Genomic DNA, 21516 nt, shown 5'->3' on the forward strand with positions numbered 1-21516 from the left:
CATTGGCTGGATGCATTCAAAGAGGGGCTATTGCAGCCGCCAGAAACGTTTGTTCACGTAATTCATTTATCTGAAAAGTTTAAATAAAGCTTCCTCTTAGGGTTCTCATGCCTGTTGTTCAGCTGGTGTAGGTCAGCATTGCTCCTTTGACTTCATTGAGTCTGCTTGGATTTACATCAGCTGACGATTTGGCCCCTCATTTCCCTACCTGTATGATAAAGTCACAGGAAGAAGGCTCTCCACCAGATAAATTGAGGTTTCTACAACAGCAGCCACTGGGCGTGGATATCAGAGTGGATATTGACCTTTGGCACGTGATAGGCACTTCAACCTTTGGTGACCCACATCCACAGTCAAATCCATGAAGCAGGAATCAGGAAATAAAGCCACAGAGGAGAACCACAGAGGCTGAGGGCTCCTCTCCACTCCCAGTCTGGCAGAAGGAAGCCCTGGGTTAGTGGTTGACTGCCGACCAAGAGAAGCATGTGGGGGAACTGAGGAAGGGCCAAGGAGAAGCCTGGCTGCTGGCAGAAGAGAGCAGCCCAGGTCAATGTGGAATCACGCAGTGGAAGGGGCACAGGGCCACCCTTAAGCATACAAGCACACACGGCCACGGAGGGGCACCTGAAAATTAGATGCCCCAGATTTTGGGGTGCCCTACACAGCCACTTATTTCATGTTTGCCCTGAATAGTGGTAAGCAAATCTGGATCTAAGCTCAGTGCAAAATCATGCAGCTAAGAAGCAAGTCTCACTGCATGTTCTTCCTGGGATTCTGGTACGTGAAGGCAGGAAAGGAGATTGGGCCTATGTAATTTTATGAAACAAAGAATTCAGCTGAATGGTATGAAAAAAATCAAAATAAAACCAACAAAGAGGGGGTGGATGCTTATGTTCTGAACAGGACCAGTACTCTGCTAATCTCTGGGGCCACAGTGACGGGTAGCAAGTATGAAGCTAACGAGGCATGAAATCAATGTGATGCAATTGCTTGTACTGGACTCGTGTCACATCGCCATAACACGTGGACAGCTATGGGAGGGGAGGAGACTCTGAAAAGAGTGTCTGGCACTAATATCATGACTCGTGGCCTCATGGCAGCATGATGACAGTCTGTCAGGGCTGCCATCGTGGTTCTGCCATGATTATAGACACTTGTCTCCTGCTTATGGTGCCTGTGGGGGTCTGTACTGCTAAGACTGAGACAGCAGGGTCCTGAAAAGGACAGTTGGGGACCCTGTAAAGCACAGCACCCCAGCTGTATGCCCTTAATCTCCTTTGTGCCCATAAATCACAGTGATGGGCACTCTAAAAATAGACAGCCAGTTGCTGGTTAAACTCCAGTGAGTAGTTTAGGAGCGATAGCAGAAGGCAGCGAATGCTGTGATCCAGTGGAAGGAGTATAACATTGGGCTTATATCACTCTTGTCAGTTGGCCTCTCTTTCTTTCTTTGCCTTCTTTTCTGTTATGTGGATTTTCCTTTAAGCCCTGTAATTATTTTTCTACTCATCTTTATTTTCTCACCAATGTTCCTTGGTGGGATTTGTCCTGAAACACAAATTCATGTTCTGCTTTGCTTAATCCAGAGGGTTTGAGGCTTTTCTAAACTGTGGAACCCTTCCGAAGGGAACATTATTCTCCTAGACACCTCCTTTCCCAATCTCACTCCCATGCCTTCACTGAAGTAACTCTAGTACTCGGTCACAGGAGAGAATAATATTTGGACCCTATTAATAGGATGAAAATAAATTCATGTTGTCCCTACTTGCTTCTCTCCTCTCTTCTGCTGCCCTCCTGTATCTGCCCAGTTTATTATTATTTCCTATCCCTGTGTATAGATCGTCCTATATTGAGTAGGCCCGACTTTCGCTTCTGGAAATCCTAGCAGAGCTTTGGGCCTTGGCATATAATAGGGAGAAAGGATTGTTGCTTGAAGACTGGCAGATATTTCACTTGCTCACCCACGGCAAGTGCTGGTCCATGGTCCTTCCCTTTCAGATTTCCAATCAAATTGGCTTGTAGGCCATTTGCCATGCTAATGGTCCAAGATTGCAGGTCAGTTCTCCCATGATGCCCTTCACGTATCCCGTTACACCAGGTCCTATCCCACACGGTGCAGAGACTTGACACAGTCCCCCATGTCGGTACAGCAATTGGTAACGGTTAGTTGCTGTCTCTATTAGCATATGAATCGTTCAGGGAAAGGAAGACCAGTGTCACACATGTAGATTTAAAGTTGAAACGGATTAAGGCTTTGAGCGACAGGAGCAACAGCTGCAGGTAGGGCTGCGGAAAGACTAGCTGTGGCCCTGGGCAAAGTGGGAGTGGGCCCGGCTCTGTGCCCCCAAAAGAGGAAGGGTCTCAGGCAGAATGGGGGCTGAAGGTAGCTTCCCCTCAGCCAATCTTTTGGGGCTCCCAGAATGTGCTGCATGGGTTTCAGGCAACAATTAGAAGGGCCCCAGGACTCCAGCCACTACCACAGTCGTGACAACAGTCAAGACCCCAAGTTCTTTTAAATTTCTGAGCCTCAGGTCAGCTTGTCCTTTTGCCCTCCCCTGTTGGCAGCTCCGGCTGCAACACAAGCACCTAACCAATAAGTGACTTTGAATGGCAACAGCAGAGGCTGCCTAGTTCTGGGGTGATGCCACTTTGCCAGTGCAATGGGAAAGCGTCATTATAGAGGACTGTTCTGTACCAAATCCATACAAGGGCATGTCCCATGTATCACTGAAAGCAAAAGGCATCATCCTGCTGCCCTCAGAATTGTCCCGTGTGGGTTTTGTTAGCCAGAAATAAGGTCGTTCGGCCATAATGCTGATTTTCAATTTGTTTTTCACCATTTGGGGTCATTATAAACTGGCTGCTAAATCATTTTACTCAGAAATTTCATTAAGTAAACATGGCTCACATTCAGCGCTCGGCTAGAAAGATTTCCCTCCCCTGAACTCGAGAGCTCTGAGATTAATGCCGGTGATAAATTTGGCCAGAGAGGGATACACACTCGAGAGGTATTTTGTAGTTTTCCTTTCCATTCCATTCCACTCACATGGGACAAACTGATGGGGGCCCATTACTCAGGCTTTGCCAGAAAGCAACAAAGTTCACTCCCTCCCCCCACCCCACCAAATCAGAGGATAGGGACAAACACAGCAGTCAAAGTCCTGTGAGGCCAAAAAGATGGGGACATAGTAAAGGCTGGAGGTGCAAAAGGAGAGTGCCATTTAGGACACCTAGCGAAGAACCCCAGATATAAAAAAGCTAGCCATGTATCCCAGATAGCTACTGAGTACAGGGCAAAAACAGGAACAGGAGGCAGGTCAAAAGGCCAAAAGGAGAGAACCATCAGAGATGCTAGGCAGCCCCTTCTGGAAAAGAACCTGACTGACTATGCTGGAGACTAAAATCCTTATTTTATACCCAGCACATACAGTATACAATGTGGAAAGCAGCAGTGTGAACTTCCTCTGTTGTCCTACCTTTGTCCTGGGTGGGAAAGGGCCACCTCTCTGGGACAGAGGTTTGTTCTTTAACTCCAACATATTATTCATTATACTTTTGCAGCATTCTAGTACAATATAGATGACAAGCTCATCATCTGATCCCCTGAAGCACTTACACTCAAGTTTCATGCATAAGGTAATGAAGCAGCAGTGGGTAGGGGCAGAGGAGGAAAGAGGAGGCCTGGTAACAAGATTATGTGGTTATTCAGTAGGGGCTGCTTCACGCTCCCTTGAAGTCATGTGCATAGTAGGGTTGAATTTTTGTTTTATTTTTGCTAAATATAGAAGATAAATGTCTAAAACTTAGACTGTAGTGGCTGACACTTCTTGTGGGTATCATAGCAGATGTTGGTCTTTAGGAGGGAAAAATACTAACATCTTAACTTGGTTTTACTTGAGGTTCCTGAATATAATTTACATCTGTACCCACAGGTGCCTGACCAAGACGGACAAGCAGTAGCATAGAAGAACCAGACTGATAATAAAAAGGGAAACCGGGCATGAGAAATGAATATAGATGACTGAACTCTTGACACTTTTCTAATTACTCTACAATATCTAATCTTGTAACAGGCAAAAGGCCGGCACAGTTAACTTCCATGTTTTCATTGGCTAGAATCTTGACATCTAGGGCATCAATTCACAGTAGGGTGCTGAGCACAGGGAGGGGCAGAACTATCCAGGTATGAACTCTGACCCTTTCATCAGAGATCACCAAAATGTCAGCGATCTAAGCAATTTACAGCTATCGAATTAAATTCTTCTGTGAGGAGACCAGAGGCGCTATGCTACCTTACCTTAATTTTTCAAACTGGAATCTGAGGTTACTACTTTTTATTCGTAGTAGTAAAGCCAAGAAAAATGTTGAATACCTTTCAGATGCTGACAACCATTGCCTCATTGACCCTTCGGGTGGGCTGCTGCGAGTTAGACTTTGCCAGAGATCATAACCAAAAGTGCTGAGATAAAGTGAGATTTTGAACACACAGCCTGATTCTCTACTGCTTTGCACCAAGCACAGTCATTTACCGAGCAAAGTGGGTGCAAAATGTTACCCTCTGATTTCATAGCATCTTGCACTCAGTTTTGGTAGGTGTTTGGTGATTATGCAAGACGTAAGGCAGTGAAGAAACAGGTCCTCTAGCTGTGACTAGAAGTTGTAGAGCCAGAGGGACTGTTCCGATGAGAGATCCTTCCCATCAGATGAAAGGGGTTCAAATAGGTTGGATACATATGTGAATTTTGGATGCTTATCTGAATCTGACAAATTCTGAATCTTTTTGGATATTTGTTCTTAGCCACCACTTCTGAACAATTGTTCTTTTCACCCATAGAGCTGCTGCTCTATCTGAAAAGCTGACATTTAAACAGTCCGCACAAACAAAGACACAGAAGTTAAGCTAATTAGAATGGAAGAAGGTTTTGCAGTTGAATTAAAAAGTGAGCAAACCGCAAATAAACCCTTACTGCTGTTTCTTCACTGGTTTCCCTTGTATTGAGATGCATGGAAATCTATTGCCACAGGGACTGGATTTTTTGGGACCCTCATTTAGAACCTTTACTTTTGAAACGTGATCATAATCAGAAAACTGCATAAAAATGGCACCTAGGGATGCTGTAAATGCCCACTCTCACTGTGCTTCCTGACTCATATGTGAGGAGTTTAATGACAATTTCTTTCTCTTTCCTGTAGATGTGCCAGCTGCGTCATGTGCTGCCTCATGCCCCTTCCACGGTATTGCCAGTTAACTTCTCATTTCACAAGCTTTCCAGTTGGTGATGTTTTAATAAGCAGAAAGAACATAGCTTGATTTTCAGGTAACAGGTTGAGCTTACAATGCTGGCAGCTAGGAAAAATAAACTGTGAATTGACTTGAAGATTGAGTGAATTTGGAAGGGAAATTGGGGGGGGGGGGGGGGGAGATAGGACTAAAGAAGGCCTACCAGGATGCCAGTTTTACACTTTCCTTTAAAGCAGAAAATCTCTGACAGCAGCAATCTCACTTAGCCTCTATACCCTCTCTCTGTCCTCCCTCAATCCCTTTCTGGTGCAACCCCCTTTGACTCACAGAACGTATTCCTCATAGGTCTGCTGTGATAAGATTTATTCTGCTTTTTCATCTTAGAATGACAATTTCGTAAGTAGGTGCGGAGGTGAAGAGATGCAAAGGTAAGGAGGTTTATAAAGGATGGACAAGAATATGAAGAGAGATCACCAGGAATAAAAGTTGGAAGTTCGGGGACACATAGGCTAGGTCTACATTGGCGGGTTCTTGCACAAGAACGGCTGTTCTTGCTCAAGAACATGCAGAGCATTCACACTGCTCACCCACCCCTGCGCGAGAAGATTCACAGTATGGTGTCAGAAGAGAGGCCTTCTTGCATAAGAGCTATGCTCTTTTCTAACAAGTGTAAGCCCTCTTGCGCAAGAGGGCAGTGTGGACGCATGGCAGGGCTTTCTTGTGCAAGAAAGCCCTAGGGCTAAAATGGCCATCAGAGCTTTCTTGCACAAGAGAGCATCCACATTGCCATGGATGCTTTTGCGCAAAAGCACATGGAGTGTGGACGGGTTCTTGCACAAGAACCTTTGTGCAAGATGTTCTTGCACAAGGACCCACCAGTGTAGACATAGCCCCGGATAACTGCGCTGCATGATAAAACACTTATGGCATGTCTATGCTGGGGCGTTATTTCGAAATAACTCCCTATCATGGGGCAGACTCACCACCATAGCTCCTCCTGCCAGCAGTCCTGGGAATTAGCTTGTTTGGCTGACTGGACTCCTCCCTCTAGCTGGTGTCTCATGTTCCTCTTTGACCCTGGCATCCTCTTCAGGACACTGCCCACTCCAGTCTCTCTGCATCCCCTTCTGGGAGAGAGGTGTTGTTTAGTCCACTGTGCATGCCAGGGTCCTCCCCTTCCCAGCCCCCCCCCCCAGTTCTTCTCCCAGGGAACACCCGGTTCCCCTCTATCCACCTTGCCTCAGTGACCTACTGCCAGTCTTCAGCTAGCCCCTGCCTCAGGGGCAAATTGCAGTCTGTAATGGCCACTCATCACTGGCAAAGGGGTATGGCCCTGTTGCCCCTGCCTACCATGGCTGCCTCTCTACAGCCCTAGTAGCCTCTGGCCTTGCTTCAGGCCCTGCAGCCTGGCTGTCCAGAGCCTCCCCAGCCCTGCCTTCCTTCACCAGCACTGCTCTATCACTAGGAAGCCTCCTACTTCCCTGGAAGTCAGGTCCCTACTGCTCTCTCTGCAGAGCAGCAATCAGTTCTCTCTTTGCCTCCAGGAGTCCTATATCTAGCCCCCAGCTGGGCCCTCATTAGCAGAGCTACCTCAGCTGGGGCTTCACTCTCAGCCCTCACTCAGGGCTGGGGGGTTTTGCCCTTAAAGGGCCAGTGCAGAGCAAATGCCCTGTCACACTCCCCTAATGTTGGAATAACAAGGTGAGCACTTAGGCATGTACTTAACCCTAACCCTATTCTAAATAGCACTCAAGCACATGTTTAACATGGAACTTTTTCAAGTAGGGCCCCGGTGGGTGGCATCCTACCACACTGCTAATTACCTAAGTACATTTTTTAATTTGTAAACTGTTTGGGGCAAAGACCATCTTTTTGTTTTGTGTTTGTATTGCACCTAACATAGTTTGGTCCTAGCCTAGGGGTAGGCTTCCTAGGTTCTACCAGAATACAAATAATAACAATAGTATCTGAGTCATCACGTCTCTCTAGGTTATATTTTAATCAAGTGAGATCTGCTTCCTGCTTTAGTGTACCCATATAGTAGACCAGATCCAATAGAGCTACATCAATGTAATTAAAGCAAATGGAGCCAAGATGTCTACAGGGTATGTACTATGATTAGCAAATACATACACCCTTCTTGATGCACGTCAGTTACTGTATTTTCTACTGGAACAAAATGTACAAGATCTCTAGTGGCTAAAAAAGTTAAAATCCACGGAGCACAGATATGGAATTTTTATAATCTTCTTATACAGCAGCTGGATCCCAAAGAAAAAATAACAATACGGAGCGCAACCTTGAACATCCAAAATCACTAAGCCACTGTCTCAAGGGAGACGGTTACTTCCACATGCTGATTTTCTGAATCAAGTATTAATGTTAGTGGAATATTGCTGTACATGCTGCACACTGCCTGGCATGACACCTTTAAAAAAAACAACAAGCCCTTGCACTAAAAGAATAAACACGGATGGTCCCTGATAGGTTTTGATTATAAGGAACAATACTATGAAATAAGTGAATCAAATTGTACATGCACTGTACAATGCCACAGGATATTTTTTTTAAAGTCTGCTTGATTATTAAACTTACCTGTACAGACATGGACATCTGTTTTCAGACAAGCTGGTAAGATGGGCCCCAGCAATCAATGAAAGTAATCTTGAATTAGTGAATGCCGGTGATGAGTCTGTGAATAATTTTGATCCAGCAGAAAGTGGTTTACAGGATGCTTCTTCAGGTACACATTAAAGCAGGAAAAGTTGCTGTTGTGACATTAATTATTGACCATATTTTTATGACAATTTAAGTCTGCCACCTAGCGACAAGAATGTATTGGATGTTGGTATATGATAAATGAGCATACAGAATATAGAGTAACAGCACAACCCAGTGGCTAACCAAAGAATACGCTGCAGTATCTGCCAAATGTGTCAACTCCAAAAGTCTCCTAGGGTATGTTTACACAGAAACATAATTTTGAAATAACTTAGGGTATGTTTACACTTGCACCCTCTTTAGAGAGAGGGATGCAAATGCAGCTGAGCAAAATTGCAAATGAAGTGCGGATTTGAATTTCCGCATTAATTTGCATATTCATGTTACGGCGCTATTTCAAAATAGCGCGATTTCGAAAAAAGAAATGTTGTCTAGACGCGGTTATTTCAAAAGAAAACCCTTCTTCTGAAATAACCCTTATTCCTCCTACAACGAGGTTTACCAGATATTTCTGAAGAAGGGTTTTCTTTCGAAATAACCACATCTAGACAGCGTTTCTTTTTTTGAAATAGTGCTATTTTGAAATAGCGCCATAATGCAAATATGCAAATGAAGCACACAAAATTCAAATCCGCGTTTCATTTGCAATTTCTCTCAGCTGCATTTGCATCCCTCTCTCGAAAGAGGGTGCAAGTGTAGACATACCCTTTGTCTACACAGCCGGCAGTTATTTCAAAATAATGCTGAAATACTGTCAAGCTGGAGGACTTCTTACTCCGACTCCTGTAACCCTCATTGTATGAGTAAGGGAAATTGGAGTAAGAGTGCTTTAAATCCCCGCTTCATTTGCAATTGCGATGTGTCTAATTTGCATCCCTTTTACGGAAAAGGGATGCAGTCTAGACACAGCCAAGAAGTCTTCCCCTTCACCCATATATAGAATCATACAAGATTAGGATTAGAAGAGACCCCAGGAGGTCAAGTAAAGCAGGATCAACCCGAACTAAATCATCCCAGCCAGGGCTTTGTCAAGCCAGGACTTAAAATCCTCTATGAAGATCCCACCACCTCCCTTGGTAGCCCATTCCAGTGCCTCACCACCCTCCTAGTGAAATAATTCTTCCTAATATACAACCTAGACCTCCCCCACTGCAACTTGAGACCATTGCTCCTCATTCTGCCATTTGTCACCACTGAGAACAGCCTCTCTCCATCCTCTCTGCAAACTCCTGTATTGAGCAGGGGCGGCCGCTCACTGACCCCAAGGGGGAAGAACCCCTCTCCAAGCCCTGGTGGGCCAAGCCAGGTTCTTCCCCTTTAATTCCACAGAGGCCAAGGGATGGGGCAGGGATCATAAAAGCCCAGCCCAGGAACCTAGTCAGGGCTCTGCTACAGCAGGAAGCAGAGGCCTGCCCTGAGCTCTCAAGCCGGGCAGACCCTGAGGCTCTGGCAGAGGCTGAGGACTAGCCCGGACTGCCGGGCCCCTGCTCTGAAGAGGAGACCTTCTTTACCTTATTCCAGAGTGCAGACTACCCGGATCCCAAGAACCAGCTGCTGACCGGGAGCCAGGTGGATGTCAAGGGGAAGTTAGGAAGTGGCCGAGGGGAAGCTGACAATTGTCAAGCTGATCTAATAACCTTTTAAAGTATGTTAGAGTGTTGCAGATTGGATCCCCAATGACCCCAGTGGCTGCCAAGGCTGCCACTACTAGGGCCTTAGGCCAGGACGCAGTGGAGTAGGGAGGGCCTGTGTTCCCCCTGCAACCCCATGTACCGGGTGGGAGTTTCCCCCTCCCCCACTCACGCCTAGGGAACTGTTTGGCTGCCCTGCCCTGCCCTGCCCTGAAGCAGGACCTGGGCTACACTGACTCTGGAACTGCATTTGCATTGCTGCCTGCCCTGCCCTCCGGTCCTGTGGTCTACAAGGGGCCACTACACAGTCACTTATAGGCCTGAGCACAGGTCAGGGGCCCAGGACTAAGCCGGCCGGCTTACACCTCCCTTCAAGTATTTGAAGGTAGCTGGCAAATAGCCCTTCACTCTTCTCTTCTGCAAGCTAAATAAGCCCAGTTTCCTCACTCTCTGCTTACGTTAGTCATGTGTCCCAGACCCCTCGTCATTTTCAGTGCCCTCTTCTGGACTCTCTGATTTGTCCACATCCTTCATATAGTAGGGGACCCAAAACTGGACATGGCGTCATCAGTGTATGTAAGGGCCAGCTAAACTTGCAGTCACTGAAGTAGAAGAGCACAGAGTGTACAAGTGCCCCAAAGGGGATGTGGTGGAAGCAAGGCTATGGGTCGACTCCTTCAGGCAGCACAGATGGGAGAAAGTTGAGCCCTAGAAAGGGGTACAGCAATGCACTGCTCCATGCAGTAGGAAGATCCAGGAAACCTTCTACTTCCTCGGGCTATTGCTAGGGCTCGTCTACATTGGCCCCTTTTCCGAAAGGGGCATGTTAATTTCAGAGATCGTAATAGGGAAATCAGTGGGGGATTTAAATATCCCCCGCGGCATTTAAATAAAAATGTCCGCCGCTTTTTTCCGGCTTTTAGAAAAGCCGGAAAAGAGCGTCTACACTGGCCCCGATCCTCCGGAAAAAGCGCCCTTTTCCGGAGGATCTTATTCCTACTTTGAAGGGCGCTTTTTCCGGAGGATCGGGGCCAGTGTAGACGCTCTTTTCCGGCTTTTCTAAAAGCCGGAAAAAAGCGGCGGACATTTTTATTTAAATGCCGCGGGGGATATTTAAATCCCCCACGGATTTCCCTATTACGATCTCTGAAATTAACATGCCCCTTTCGGAAAAGGGGCCAATGTAGACGTAACCCACGAGTGTTACATCTCCAACCACAGTACAGGCTGTGTCTTAAAGGCACAGTCTCAGGGTATAGCTACATTTCTGGCAGCCTGTAGAGTGTAGATACTGTACTCCCAGCGAGCAAGGGTGTCTCATATAGTAGCCCAGTGTCTGTGAGTCCGTAACGCTGATGTACACAGCCACACCCCCTGGCTGTGTGCGTCAGCACCCCGCCCCCATTCCCCTCCCTCTGTGGCGGCTTGGCCGAGCGCTGCACCAATCAGCTGGGCCCCGGCAGGGGAGCAAGCAGGGACAAGTGGCCATTTGGGGTCGGCGCTCCCCATTCATGGGGAGCGTGGACTCCAAATGGCCGCTTGCCGCCCGGGGCCTAGCTGAGCGGTGCTCCCGCCAGGGCCCAGCTGTGTGGTGCCAGCGCTGTGCCGCTCAGCTGGGCCCCGGCGTGGGAGCAAGTGGTCGTTTGGGGTCCACGCTCCCCATCCATGGATTTTCAGGTCTTCTCTCTGAGCTCTCTCACTCCATCTCTCTCTCTCGCCTCTTACCGCCTCCCCTGCCCTAGGCTCTCCTCCTCCTCCTGCCTCTCTCTCCCCTCCGTCTCTCCCTGCCCCCTTCCCCTTCCCCTTCCCTCCTGCCGTGGCGCTTGGCTGAGTGCTGCCTGATCAGCTGGGCTGCTGCGAGGGAGGGGGGCGGGGCAGTGATGTACACGGCCCCGCCCCCTGGCCGTGTACGTCACTGCACCGCCCCCTTTCCCTCCTTCTGTAGCAGCTCGGCTGAGTGTTGCGCGCTCAGCTGAGCTGCCACGGGGGAGGGGGGGCGGGGCAGTGATGTACACGACTGGGGGCGGGGCTGTCTACATCACCACCACCCCCTTCCGTGATGGCCCGGCTAAGGGGTGCACCACTCAGCGCCACAGTGGGAGGAGGAAGGGTGGGAGGGTGACGTACACGGCCCTGCCCCCTGGTTGGGTACGTCAACGCCCTGCCCCCCTTCCCCTCCCACCAGGGCTCAGTTGAGCGATGCAGCACCAGCGCCACTCCGCTGGGCTGTGGCGGGGGAGCAAGCGGCGGCAAACAGCCGCTTGCTGCCCGGGGCCCAGCTGAGCGGTGCTCCCACCCTAGGGTTGCCAGGTGTCCGGTTTTCTACTGGTATTTGTACCATCTGTCCAGTAGAAAAATTCAGAAAATACCAGACATGTGCAATATCCGGTATTTTGTGAATTTCCGACTGGGTACCGGAGGGAAGCCGGGCAGGAGCGTGGGAGCGACTGGGAGGCGGAGCGCGATTGGCGCTGGGAGCCCTGTGGTCCCGCGCAAAAGCCAGGTGGGGTGGGGTGGGGACCAGGACTCCCAGCCACCACCACCCCACCCCCTTCTCGGCTTTTGCATGGGACCAGAGGCTCCTAGTGCCAATCATGGCCCATCTTCCACCTGGGTGCCTCTGGTTGCGAGCAGAAGCTGGGCTGGGAAAGCGGCTCCCACCCCTGCCAGGCTTCTGCTGGCAAATAAAGGGAGCGCCTGTTGCGGGCACAGCCGTAAGGACTCTGGCTGCGGCCAGTGGCTGCAACCTTCCCCCCCCCCCCCCCCGTGCCAGGTCTGCTTCCTGCCCCCCTTTCTCTGTCCCCCCCTCTCCCATCCAGCCCCACGGTCCTGATCTCCCCACCCCCCCAGCTCTGCTTCCCGCCCCCTCTTCCTGCCAGCCAGCCCCGCGGTTTTTTAGCAGGGTCTACCTGGCAACCCTAGCCGGGGCAACCCCAAACAGCCGCTTGTCCCCGTTTTCTCCCCTGCCAGGGTCCAGCTGGGTGGCACAATGCTCGCCGGAGCTGCCACAGAGGGAGGGGAAGGGGGCGGCGCGCTGACACACACGGCTAGGGGGCGTGACCGTGTATGTCAGCGTTACAGATTCAGACACTGGGCTACTATATATATGATGGGAAAAACAGATAAAAGAACATAGCTTCAGTTAAAAGATCCCTTTCTGTATAGCAAACCTGCCAATTGCTGTATTTACTGCTAGAGGAAGACATCAATACATATTATGTCTAGATTTAGAAAGGACTTGGCAAATATATTACCCTTGGACATATGTAGCTAAACAAGCTACTCATCTGCTTCTAGTACCCTTGTATTTTGAGAGGGTTTACAATAGAACAAGGTATTTAATGTGAGCAGGAATGCCAGAATCTTGGCCTATTGGAACAGGCTTTAGACTAAAAATTTTCCATCTGCAGGGAGTACCAAAGATGTCTTCCCTCCAGGTGCTTGGGTAAAGCGAAATAGACAAACTATCAAACTTTTCACCCCTCCCTCTGAAGCATCAAGTAATATCCACTGCTAAAAGCAGAATTTTAGACTAATTTCCCCAATGACCTGATCCAGAACAACATGTCTGGTGTGTTACAGTATTTTGAAAGAGCAGTCTTCAACTATTCATGAAACACCCTCAGACACCTACATGCTGCAGACTCCTGACATGGAACATTAATGGACATTGTGTTTGTAAAGCAAGTTGCTCACGTTTCTGAAAGATATTTTATGAGATTTGTCATTTCTTAGCAGGAAATACATTTATTTCCAAACACCTTTCACTCGGCATCCTCCCGTTCTAAGCAGACAAAAGCACTTTTTGAGAGCTCTAATGTATATCAAGATTAGCTGCCTGTACCATGACAAGATTTCTAAGTAAATCTGTTAGTATCAGTCAAATGAACCCTTGGTTATACATGTCCTATTGGGCCCTACAGCAAGCAATCCTGAATGCTACAACACAGACTGAAATAAAGGCTCTTACATAAATAACAAATACTAAAACACCCTCCCAATACTGAATGCGTTTTTCTGAAAAGAACAAGAATCAACAAGTTTTGCTATGTCTAATAAAAAAATCTCCTTGCTAATCACCATTCACCAAATAACAGCAAGCCATGCCTGGGATAGTTTATCAATTAATAGAACAGTGTCTGTATGGTATAGTGCCTACAGGCTACCAGGCAACTGCTCTTGGGCCAGTTATGGGCCAGGTAACATCGGTATATCAGCCCCAAAGCAGTAGAAATGACGCATTGCCACTGTGACATGGCGTTCCATATACTTATCATGTGAATAGGACTAGAGCCCTGTGTGGATATAAAATTAGTAACTGCATCTGCAATAATGAGCCATGGATATTTGCATTGACATCCGCAGATGCAGATACCCGTGCATATAAAGCGTCTATTCCCAAATTTGCAGGGAACTAGATACAAAATTCATATCCGCATCCATATTTGCAAAAATGAGCTGTGGATATCTGTATCCACATCTGCGGATATAAAGCAGACATCCGCAGGTTTGCAGGACTCGACATATGACATAACTGAGATGTACTTTATGCAGTATGGCCCATGTAAGCGATCAATGGACAGGTTATGATTCACAGAATTTGATTAACCCATTTGTATGCAGTTATCATTTTTGTAGCTGAAGATGGGAATATTGACTCTGTATCTGTATTTCATAATTGCTGCTTTGGGTCACTCCCAGCGCTGACACTTCAGGGGCTACAATTAAGGAGGATGGCCCATCAGATAGCACAATGGACTGTCAATAGGCTTGGTCTTCCTGTTGATGTTCCACATTGCTACTGACTACTGGACACTGCAGGGTCAGGTGACCTGGTCACCTGATGATAACCTGCCTCTTAGAAGTTGTACTGTTCTACAGGAGGTGGTGAGAGGTCAAAGGATTCCTGCTTTATAGAAATTCTATATAAAGTGAGGATAAAAAACAATGACTGTTTTCAGCTTTCTTCACCTCTTCCTCCCCACCCCAAAAATATACTTGAAAACACCTGGAAACAAAGGGATTGTAATAGGGAGGTAAGGGGAGAATGGCTGGACCCAGGCTAAAAGTTATCTGGCCTGCAAAACACTCTACCTGAAACAATAATAAGACTGAAAAGTTAGTATAATTTGTAACCAGTTTTTATTGAATCTACCTTAGATTTCATGCTCTATATTATTTTCTTAGTAATCTGCTTTGTTCTGTTTGCTACCTCTTTGACAACTTAAATAACACCTTTGGGAGATAAGGGACAGCAGGCAACGATACAGTTTTGGCTGGTGAAGGGAGGGGGCAGAGAAGTAATTCACAGAATCCAAGTACTGTACTTTCTCCTTGTTCCCTTATTGTCTGGGGAACAGGAAGAAAAGCAAGCCATGTCCCAGTACGCAAGGGTGCTGCCCACCCCTCCTGCCCGTGTGCTCCCGAAACGGTGCCCTGGGCAACAGATCTCCACGTGCTGCATGTGTCTGCAAGCACTGCTCCTGCAGCTCCAATAGCATTGTGCTGGGGCCAGAGACAGTGCACAGAGATTGCTCCCTACAAGGGGTGTGCTGCACAGAGATTCATACACTGTCCCCAGTAGGTGACCACTTTGAGTGGTGAGTGAGGCAGCATTAGCCTGCTTGAGGGTCCAGCTGGGCCACGGAAGGTTGGAGCCAAATGTTTGGCAGGCCGGATTCAGCCCGTGGGTTATATTTTACCCTCCCCATTTTAGTTTCTGCTAAATCATCTTGAGGCATGTATGATATCCTGGCAATCAGAGGTTTCAGAATCTTTTCATGTTTTAGGTTGAGAAGGCAATACCAGCTCCTCACAATACCATTCAGTCTTTCAGAAATCACCCATCCAACCTTGATTCTTAGGTTCCACTGCATTCCTTGTGTCAGTAGAGATTTTAATTCTTCCACATGTCCAAAGAGTGGCCATCAGTTATCACAAGAAGAAGCACTGCTTAATTCCATTTCTCCCCCATTCAATATGAAATTCTCTTTTCCCACAAATATATTAAGCTCAATTTGTGTCTTTTGCATACAGCTCCTGAGTTGATGTGCTTCAGAGCTTTTAATGGCTTCCACAGTGATAAAATGTCATCTGCAAATGGCTTGCAGTGGTCTCGATAACCTTTCCTTCCTCATTGAGAAGGTGAAGAATTTCAGTACAATGATGTCCTTTTTGTTGAATTTCCTGCTTCAACTTGATCTTTCCTCTCTCCTTGAAAGCAAAGTGAGTAAGTACTTGGGGACTATGTAATTCACTTTATAATTGAGACAATAGACCATAAAAGCTCCTGGAGAGCAATTAAATCTATTGAGTCAATGAGGCAGTTGTGCATTTCCACTAAGTCCAAGTAGTAAAATATATTTATGAAATTTTTTAGAATAAAAGTTACTGCATACGCAGTCTTTAGTGGCAGCAAAATGCATCGCTGTAGAGAGGGATTTAAGTCTGGGTGTATAATTCACTTTCTTGGTTGTGTGCATATTCCCTTTTGGAAGAGAGAGTACATCACATTACTCTTCGGGTTCTGGAGGCAGCTGTGTCCTGTCACAAGGTGGTGAAGGCAATGTTAAAAAAAAATAGTAAAAGAAAAAAACAACAGGGGAATTCAAGAAATCCTCCTGGCCCAACCAAAGAGTCAGGACCACTGTGGGGAATATCTGCCTTCACTTTTTTTCCAGCTTAACAGAGGGGCCATGAAATGATTAGGCCTGAAGCCAGCTCTACTTTCTCCATCCTAGATGGGGAAGACTTTCCAAGTGATGTTGAGAACCATTGGAGTCATGTCAGGGAAACTTGAACTGATGATGACTTATTTATACCACGGAGGCGGTTTAAAATATTGTTTTTCTACAACAGCATCCATGTTGGCGTGCTAAACTAGATGTCAGGCCCGTTTGCTGAACCTTTTTGGTACCTGTTCAGTGGTTAAATAAAAAGGATTTGTGTGTGGTTCAGACACTGGATTTGGGACGCAGGATATTTGGATTCAAGTTCTGGCTTTGTCACAGGCTTCTTGTAGAACCTCGAGCAAGTCACTGAATCTTTCTGTGCATCCTTTGCCATTTGTAAAACAGATAATAATGCTTCTTTTCTCTCTATTGTGTGTGTCTTCTGTATATAGGTTTTAAGGTAGGAGCTTTCTCTTATTGGCCCCTATTCAGGAAGGCATCCCTATTCAGGATAAGTACTTATACCAATGCTTTAAGTTAAGCATGTGCTTAAGTGCTTTCCTTGAATTGTAATTATGTGTATGTACAAACTTTCACACAATAAGGCCTGAATCCCAAGTGGGCCCAACTGTACATCAAAATATGAGTAAATAATAATCACTAGAATTGCATTTTCCAGAATTCTCAGTGTCGCATCCTTCACCAGCAATAAATTCAATAAAACAAATTTAAATACTCCAAACCCCACTCTATGTGCTAATAACCTGCAAGGAGTTAAGTAAGTAAAGGCATTTGTTATTTCAACACCCATGAAATACCCTATACTTATAATTACATGCCTTCTAAATACCTTATTTAGATTGTAAGCTTTTTAGGGTAGGGACTGTCTTTTTGTTCTGTTTCTGCAGAGTGCCTATCACAATTAGTGTCCTGGTACGTGACTAGGACTTTTAGGCACTATGGTTGTTAAAAAAAATCACATTGATGACTCTACTAGTTGTTCTCTCATTGTTTGGTTTTTTTAATTCTTCTAATTGAAAAAAATGTCAAGTCATTAAAAATCCCAGTGGGTTATACCTTTTGTTACAATTTTCAAATGACAGCCAACTTATAAAAGTGGGGTTTATAATAGCTATGTTGATAGACTGTTACCTATCATCACACCAGCAGGGCCCCATTGTAACATAGTGCCCCACAAAAATGACATACAAAGGGGACACCAAAGATAACAAAACAGCTCTCAGCACATACAGTGTTGATGGTTATTATTTTTTTAGTGTTACATCAATGATCTAAGAATCCAATTTTTAGGGTGGGTTTTTTTTTTTTTTTTTTTTTTTTTGCTTGAAGTTGTTGGAGTTTTCATCTAATAGATTTTAATTTTTATATTTCCCCTTAACTGTTGGAGGGAAACCACAATTTAAATCCTAGTTTTACAACACCTATAGCAAAAGGAAGCAAGGCTATAACTTCCTTTCATGAGTTCAGACTTTCTTTTTTTTAAATAAAATAGGCTGAAAAATGCCTACATTCTTTTACAGCATATTTCTTTCTTTTCACAATATAGGAGCAAATCTGGAAAAGTGCTGAACACCTGCAACTCCAACTGAAGTTAAGAAGCACTAGAAGTGCTTAGCATCTGGAAAGATCTTAGCCATATTGAGCAGATCCTACTAAAGCCTACCTAAGACTAATTAATAGGACTAATGCATGCTCACGAACCAGACCACCTGTCATCAAGCTTGATAGCTCATCCTAGTTCTGTGAAACATGTGCCAAACAATCAATCTCATCAAGAAATCAGCAGGGCATTACTCATATGAACAGCCCTTATGTGCATAATTCTAATACCTTCATTAGGGTAGGTTCTTAAATGTTGTGATCTTTTGGATAAGATTTAAAGCTGCTTCAAGGGGGGGGTGGGGAGAAGTCCTCAAAACTCAAAATGCCCTAGTTCCAGAGAATGCATTGTGACTCCTTCTTGATTTCTGAATTATGCAAAGCTGAAGATCTCTCAAGTAAGTCTCTGATAACTGTGAATCAAAGGCATGCAAATACAGCTTCTGCTCTTGTGCATCTAAAAAGTGCTGTACATTCATTAATAATAAAATAAACAACCAAGTTAAATTGATGTGTAAAACAACTTTGCTGTACAGATGGGTACGCTACAATATCAAAATTCCACATCCAAGGTGGTGGAAGGAAAAGAACATGGATGCTCATTCTGATCGCACCCTATTCTAACAAAGAATTCCCAAAGTCAGAGACCCTTAACTTTCTACACAACATGGCAATCTTGGCTGATACACTATGGCACCCAGTGGAGCGCTATCATAGCTCTATGTGCTGACGTAACAAAGAGGGAAGAGTTAAGGTTGGCTGGGCTAAGGTCAGTGTATGGCAGTGTTCCCCAATTTTATTTGACCATGGAACCCTTTTAAACTCAAAAGAATTTTGCGGAACCCCTAAGAACAGTCTTATATATGGACCTGAATAAATAGACCACAGATAAGTAAGGATAATAATGAGCAAATGTTAAACAAGGTCATGAGATCAACATTTAGTTTAATTGCCCATATTTAAAAACAAAAATCACATTTAATGTGTACAAAAATATTGGTAAATCATTAAATGTTATTGTAATAGAATTTTCTCGTGGAACCCTTATTTTCACTTCACAGAACTCCAGGGTTCCATGGAACACCATTTGGGAAACACTGGTGTATGGGATCCAGTGATCATTCATTGCTTAACATACTTGCAAGAGTTCTGCTTTATCTTCTGTCCAGTTCCAAGTGGCTGTGCATAACAGGACATTCCTGTCTCTCTCTCTCTCTTGTTAATTTCTTAAAGACACAGTTCTCAAAGTGTGTAGGAAGCATTCATTTCATTGTGCACCTCTTCATCTTCTTAAATTAGTGTTTGGTTTGCAGTAAAGCTAACATTTATGAGGTATTTAGAGTGCTGTGGGGAGTCTGTTTGTCCGGGGTCAGAGACACAGAAGGTTCCATGCTTTAAGTATGGAGCAAGGGCAAAACAGTGCCAGGTGCAAGGCAGGGTGTGAATAGAAGCATGGGCCAATGTGTGTGCACTGGGAGGGCCTACTCCCACCCTGCCTTCAGAGCCTGTCCTCTGCTCATATCCTTTGCCATATGATGAACCTTCTCCTTTATTCGCATTGCCTTTGTAACCGTAGCCTAGCTAACACCCTACCTCTCCTGCTTCCCTCACTTCAGTGTTAATCCGCTTCTGATTGGCTGGCTCCCCATGTCTCTTGTGACCCTTGCCTCCCTATGTTTTATCTGAGTTTTAATGTGATAGACTCAAGAAGCTCATTCTATTTATTTTAACAAAGACAAAGTTAAGGAGATGGCATTACAGTAAATGAATACCTAAAGGGGAACAAATATTTGATAATGGGCTCTTCAATCTAGCCACGAAAGGAATAACACAAGCCAGCAGTGGGAAGTTGAAGCTAGATAACTTGAGACTGAAAATATGGTATGTATTCTTAACATTGAGGTCAATTAATCATTGGAGCAGTTTACCAATGGGCATGATAGATTATTCATCACTCACAATCTTTCAGTCAAGATTGGTTGTTTCATTCTGGGAATTATTTTGGAGAAGTTACTCTGGCAGAGACAATTCAGAGGGGAGGATGTGGTTCACCAAAGTTAGCCACTGGTGGACCACCAGACACTTCATTTACCTGTGTGTCCACAGGTATGGCTGCCCACAGCTCCCATTGGCCATGATTCACCATTCCTGACCAATGAGAGCTGTGGGAAGCTGTGACCCAGGACTGTACCACTTTCTTTCTCTCCCTCAACCCTGTATACACTTATTAATTACAAGGCTCTTCTGTATTTTGGACCTCTGTTTTGGACTCCGGTTCCAATGGCTCGTGCCTCATGGCTAACAATGGAGGGTTGTGAAATCTTGATGGTCTCCTGCTTAAATGGAAGTACCATGGACAGAAAGATGGCAACTGCCCAGAAGAATTTCTCTGCTTAGATGGGCTGTTAACTAAGCAATGTATCAACTGGTGGGGGATGCTGATCACCTGAACAGGCTGATCAGGAGTGACCGAACAAAGAGGACTGGAGGTTACAAAAGAAAGAGTCTCTCTGTGGGCATTTTGGATATAAAGCAGAAAGGAGGCTGCCACTGAGAACAGGAGAAGAGGGATCCATTTCATGATTCAGAGGAGAAGCCATGTGCAGGCAGGGAATGCTGGACACCTTAAAAGAAAATGACCAAATCCCAAAGATTTCTTAAGACTCACGAGGAAACTGAGTTGGGGTATGGGATACAGGTGTTTTATTTTTTTTTACATAGATCTGTATTTTGCTGGTGCTATCTGAAGTACAGACTAATTGTGTCAGGAACCTCTGAAAAGTTCATGCTTGAACTATCACATGTCCCTGGAGAGGTCAACTGTAACCCAGGGTGCCCACAAGGTTGACAATCTGCAAAGTGTGCTTAAGCTATTGGAGTATTGGGGTGAAATGGGCTTAGAGCCTACAGCAGCTGGATAAGAGATCCTGTTTCCATGAAGTCAAGTATCAGAGGGGCAGCCGTGTTAGTCTGAATCTGCAAAAGCGACGAGGAGTCCTGTGGCACCTTATAGACTAACTGAAGTGTAGGAGCATAAGCTTTCATGGGCAAAGACCACGAAAGCTTATGCTCCTACACTTCAGTTAGTCTAAAAGGTGCCACAGGACTCCTCGTCGTGTTTCCATGAAGGATTAGCAGGCAGATCTAACCTGGAGACCATGCCAGACAAGCCAAAGAAAGAGCTTGTGCACTACTCAGAATCTGCAGGCTCAAAGTAGAGGGAGCCAAGCACAGCATCCTGGTGAGAGTCCAGAAGTGGGAGCTTGATGAGGACTGTGGCAACCTTATTCTCTGCTTTCAGACTCTGCTTGTCCCTCCTTAGCTTCATGTTGTTGCGTGGAAAACTAATGGTCGTTTACACTGCTTTTGAAATAAGTGTTTTAGGGCCTGGTGATGTTGTGTCTAGTGGACACATCCACACATGCCTTTTTTCGAAAGGCATTCTTCCTTGTAAAAAGAGGTTTACCAATTTCAAAAGAAGCACTGCGTTCTTTCGATTTACTTTCAAAAAAATGCAACTGTAGTCCGGACGCAGGTGAAGTTTTTTGAAAAAAGGGCAGTTTTTAAAAAAAACTCTGTAGTCTAGACATACCCTCAGTGTCACTTAGAGTTCCTAGTACTGCTAACATCC

At 45.7% G+C, this 21516-nt stretch overlaps 1 long non-coding RNA gene across 1 annotated transcript in view; it reads left to right on the plus strand.

Moving 5' to 3' along the window:
- The window catches only part of LOC142826685 (uncharacterized), a 98326-nt gene extending 79774 nt beyond the window's left edge, over positions 1-18552 (plus strand). The window contains exons 2-4 of the long non-coding RNA XR_012900886.1: positions 5194-5318; positions 15631-15819; positions 17833-18552. This is a non-coding gene — a long non-coding RNA (uncharacterized LOC142826685). The remainder of the gene's footprint in view (positions 1-5193; positions 5319-15630; positions 15820-17832) is intronic.
- Positions 18553-21516: the final 2964 nt, after the last annotated feature.

Source organism: Pelodiscus sinensis, chromosome 2 (assembly GCF_049634645.1).
Source record: "Pelodiscus sinensis isolate JC-2024 chromosome 2, ASM4963464v1, whole genome shotgun sequence".
Classification (NCBI taxonomy): domain Eukaryota; kingdom Metazoa; phylum Chordata; order Testudines; family Trionychidae; genus Pelodiscus; species Pelodiscus sinensis.